The following is a 5,374-nucleotide window of genomic DNA, read 5'->3' as shown; positions in this document are numbered from 1 at the left end:
CCTTGTTCTGCTGTGACTTCATTTCTTCACGCAAACTCTGTCAAATTCGTCTAAAATGCTACCTGAAATAAACAGAATTGCACACTACTCAAGGTAGCATTCATAGTGGCTAAAAGATATTTAAATCTTGATTAAACTTAACAATTCAAATGCAAATTCACTAGGAAAAGATAGAAAATATGCTCACGCATCACACACCCACACACACACACGTGCGAAACAAGCGAAAAACACACACACGTGCGAAACGAGCAAAAAATACGCACACATGCGAAACGAGCGAAAAACACCAAAAAAACACACACACATACACACACATGCATCCACCTCATGCGTACGTGAGTGTATAAAACAGGGAAGATTCTCGCGTACGCATGCATGTGTCTGTGTACGCATGCATCAATATTCTCAGAAAAAGTGTTAAGTCTGCAGAATGCCATTTTTCACACCCAACTTCGAACACGTATAACTTTTCCGTTAGAAATCATTTTTAATCTGTTATTCAAACAGCATAAACTTTACAAACCCAGTTTTCTTTCAAAATGAGTTTTACAAAATTTAGGGATTTGAAAGTCAAGTTATGACTTGCCAAAGTTGGTCAAAATTCAGCCTTTACCAATTTCACATAATCGCAAACTTTTCAAATTTATCATTTTCAAACCAATGATTCACAATCCCAAAACAACCCCAAAACTCCATTCAACATCTTCCATTCATTTTACACCACCACCCAATTCATTCAATTATTCAACAATTTCATATATTTATATGCTCAACAATTTCTCAACCAAAATCAACAACAATCATTATTATTTGTAAATCATCAACCTCATTATCCACTGCATACAAGCTCATATACCCATCAAAGTCATAATTTAATACATACCAACTCATAAATCCTTCATACACAACTTTATATCATATACACCAATCATCCAATTCATTTATATCTTATAGTCTTCTAACATAAGTTTTCACGTGACATTAAACATTAATTATGAGAAACCAAAACCATACCTAGGCCGATTTCTCCCTAAGCCTAAAACACCTCAGATATCCACTGTTCCTCAAGCTCCAAAGCTCTAACTCCTCTCCAAACAACAATTTAGCTTCCAAGGTTCACTCCCAAGCATCCAATTTCACCAATTCAATATCCCATTCAACATAAATTCAATTTAATACATACAATTCCATATATAACCACAATTCAATACCTAAACTCCACCAAATCAAAGTATTCACAAGGGATATGAGTTTTTCACTTTATTCATGGATGTTTTGGGTGAAATCTAATGATTATCCACTACTAGAATTCACCTAAACCATCAAATTACACAATTTCTCAATATTAAAAATCCAAAAAATTCACGAAATTTAGGAGGGGAGGAACTGGGTGAGAAATGCAAATTTCTTACCACTTTATTCAAATAGAATTGAAAAGAATTTCGAGACGAATGCATGGCCGCTGATGACTCGTCAATCAGAGCTCCGAATTGAAAGTGATGTAAAAATGAAATTTGGAACTGATTAAGGTTTAGTTTTTTATCTCTCTTCTCTCTTCACCACTGTTCTCTCTCTTTCTTTGGCTTGAGGAACAACTGTGCTGAAATAAGGGCAAGGGAAAAGCTCTTATGGGTTGGGCTTTGCAATACGAGTTTGGTTCAATCGGTTTAGTCCGTTAGACTAATTTTGGGCTAAAATATTTAAAATTAGTGTTAAAATTTGTATTTTAATTATTTTTACTCCTCTAAACTATAAAATTTAATTTCCTAATTTATTTGAATAATAATTAATTTATTAGTTAATTATTTTAAAATTTCCAGGGTTTTACACTATACATATATTTTTCTGAGATAGTCACATCTTACAAATTTATGCGCACAATTGAATGCTATTTCCTTATTACTCTAACATTCTGGTTCGTCTCATATATTAATTATGGAATTACCATAACTTTTATCACATTAGTGTCGCAACAAAACCACGATAATCACCATACTAATATACTCAACGACATAGATCAAATTTGGATGAGAAAATTCAGAAATTACATGCAAAAATGATATCATGAATGCCTATTTCCAACTAGTCTAACTTTAATAAAATTTATGAGATCATGAGCCAGAGTGAAAGCAAACTGAATATTTTATTTCTATGAAAATATTTATATTCGTAAATTTGTCTAAACCATATGAACATCCATATGGACACTTTCACTGAAACAATATATCATAAAATGATATGACACCCGTATAAATAGTATCCACACGAAAGATCTTCAATGTTTGTTTTTTACTAGCCAAATATGCATGTATTTGTGGAGTTTGTGCTAACTTACTTACAAGACATTTATTTAAACGCTCTGAACTCTTTTATTTAACATAATTGAATAATAATAGGGAGCAATACTTGTTATTGTAGACTTCAAATGAACAATAAAAAAAGTCGCACAGCCCAACTCTTGCGACAACAAGAAAAGAGAAATCGCGAAGGGAAGGATGAGAGCAACATGGCCCGTGATTATAGAAAGCTTGCTCATGGAGGAGCTTGCACGACCCATGGAGAATTTGTGCATGGCCCGTGAAGAACCTCATAAACCCTGTCAGTGAACTTTTTCTCTTCTTCTAATCGCCAGTGAATGGAGAGTGACTTGGAGACTCTTCGAGTGACGAAGAACCGGTAGAGAATATTAGAACGGGAGAAAAGATGTGAAATGAAAATGAACGGGTAAAAATTGATAAAATGGGAGAATGATGGAGACTCAAAATCGGATGGCATAAAAATGAAGTAAAAATCGGAGTATGGTTTAAGAAAGACAGAGAGATGTTTACAGAAATTCATTTTGACAATTAACTTTTAGAATTTTTTGAATTTGAGTAGAAGACAATCAAATCAGAAAGTTGAGAGAGAGAGAGAGAGAGCACACGTTGGTTTCAATCAAAGGAGAAAAGCGCGTCTAATTCCGATCAGCACTACGAAGGAGAAAACAAACTTTATACATTAACATATATATCTGTATCGTAGATACAGTTGGTAAACTGCGTATTTTGTTGGTAAAATAGATTTTTTCTTATTTTTATTACTGGGCAAAGTGAAACCTATTATGCATTATTTATTGTTGACTTATGCATTCTATTATTATCTCCTGATGGTGATTGTATTAGTAATTACTGAACTCAAGATGCTTAATTTGATAACTAAATATACCAATTGCTCATAATCAAGTTAAATAAAGATAAAACAAGATACTAACAATTTATTTTCATTCAAACATTATTTACATTGATATTCACTAGCACATAGTGCTTCAATTTGCACCCAACTTATGTCTAGATCCTAGACTCAAATTGTCACTCACCTATATATATTATCACCATTATAAACAAAAAAAATGTAAATTGCAACAACAACTCAAATGATAGAGCCACAAGCCAGGCCCTCATAACTTTAGTTTCACCTTCAATCCTCATAACTGTGTTCAGATTCTTCTCAATGTTGTCTCTTACAATATTCTTCAAATCCTAATTGGAAGTACCAGATTCATGCGTATTAATTCGTGTGATTAAAGCCCTTATCAAACCTTGCCACCCACTCTCAATTTCATCAACCCATACAAAGCAATTGCAGTCTTCATTCTATAGAAAAAAAAAGAATTAAAGTTGAAGAAGAATTCTAAATTCTAACTATGAAACTCTTAACTCAAGGACCATACCTTCCAGAACGGGCAGCGAATGAACCATCTTCTTGAGTTCACAACCGTCGAAGAATCCAACAACACAGCATTCCCACCACAGTAACATCTTCTATCCAGAATTTTCACCTTTTTTTCATCTTTGAATTTGATGTTTTAGAAAAATTGCAACTTTCTCTCCTGGTTATTTTTCTTCTTTACATAGCTAAAATTGTTTTAGCTATCTTCTTGTTTAGTGGGGAGAGGGGAAAAAGGGAATGATGGATGAGAGTGTTGGAGATGAATGAAGTATTTAGGAAGGATTTCACTTTTTCAATGTTGGGATATGTCCAACTGAGAATGAAGAACTAGAATTCATATTATTCTCAATTCAAATTCAATACACGTCAGATTAACAACACGTGATACTGTGAAAGAAAACTATCCACGTAAGACGCTACGTTAAGGCTGGATCACATTTGGTTAGTTTCGTATACAGGATCGATCTTCTATGGGCATTTTGGGTTGTTTTCTAAATTCATAGATACTTTTGTCAGTCAATACATCTTTTATGGAGCCTTCTTCAGTGGAGAAAGCATAATTTGGACTTTTAAAAAACCAAGCAATAAATGAAAATATTCAGAAATACAGAGAGCGGCCTACAAATATAATAGATTGTATTATTATAACAATTGGAGCAAATATAGATATAGGCTAACCCTATAGTCATACTAATGTTATCCTTTTTGCAACCTTTCATTTTTATACTGTTCTTTTTTTTGTCTATTATTATTATTATTGTCTTAATTACCAATATTACGATAATAATAATATTATTAGATTATAGGTCTAACAAAAATAATCCTAAAAATTCAAAACCAAAAACTGTAATTCTAAGTCTTAATTTGAAGATGTATATTTATTTTTTTAATAAATATTTATTAATTTAATTATAACAAAATTATTTTTTTATTCTTATATTTATCTATTTAGTTAATATATTAGTTTTCTTCTTACCATTAGTATTTTGTTTCAAAGGTAGTTTAAAAAGTACATGTTACTCATTTTAATAAATAAAATATTTAAATAATTCAAAATAAAAAAATCTATATTTTTGTTGTCAAATTAATAATATAATATAAATATAAATATCGATTTTTAAATTTTAATTTTAATTACAACTAGCAAAAAATTTTTAAATATTGATTTCTAAATATATTTTGATTGTCAAACTAATAATTAATAATAATATATAAAAAAATAGAGTGACTAATTTTTTTTATATAGAATAAATTGGTGTGTAATGCGCAATTATTAAAAAAGTTGGTATTTTTTTTAATATGGACTTAATTTTTTTTAAATTGTTATTAAACAAATTGGAGGATCAAATTTGTTAAGGAGAGAAAAAAAATTTTAAAAATTGATTTAGATGAGAGTTAAATTTGTGTATTAAAAATTTTAAAAAATTTAGATACATAATTCTAAATGTCAAATTTGTGTATTATAAAAATTTAAAAAATTCAAGTATACAGATATATGAGAATTATATTTGTATTTTAAATAATAAATATGTTAATTAAATTTATATCCTTTATATCTTAGTTATACACATCATACTTTAATAATATTATAAAATATTATTTTTTTAATATTAAAATTTAAAAATAAAATAAAATAGATAATAAGAAAATAAAGAAGAGAAAA

This window comes from Arachis duranensis, chromosome 5 (assembly GCF_000817695.3).
Source record: "Arachis duranensis cultivar V14167 chromosome 5, aradu.V14167.gnm2.J7QH, whole genome shotgun sequence".
Classification (NCBI taxonomy): Eukaryota; Viridiplantae; Streptophyta; class Magnoliopsida; order Fabales; family Fabaceae; genus Arachis; species Arachis duranensis.
Note: the sequence above shows the minus strand (reverse complement) of the source record.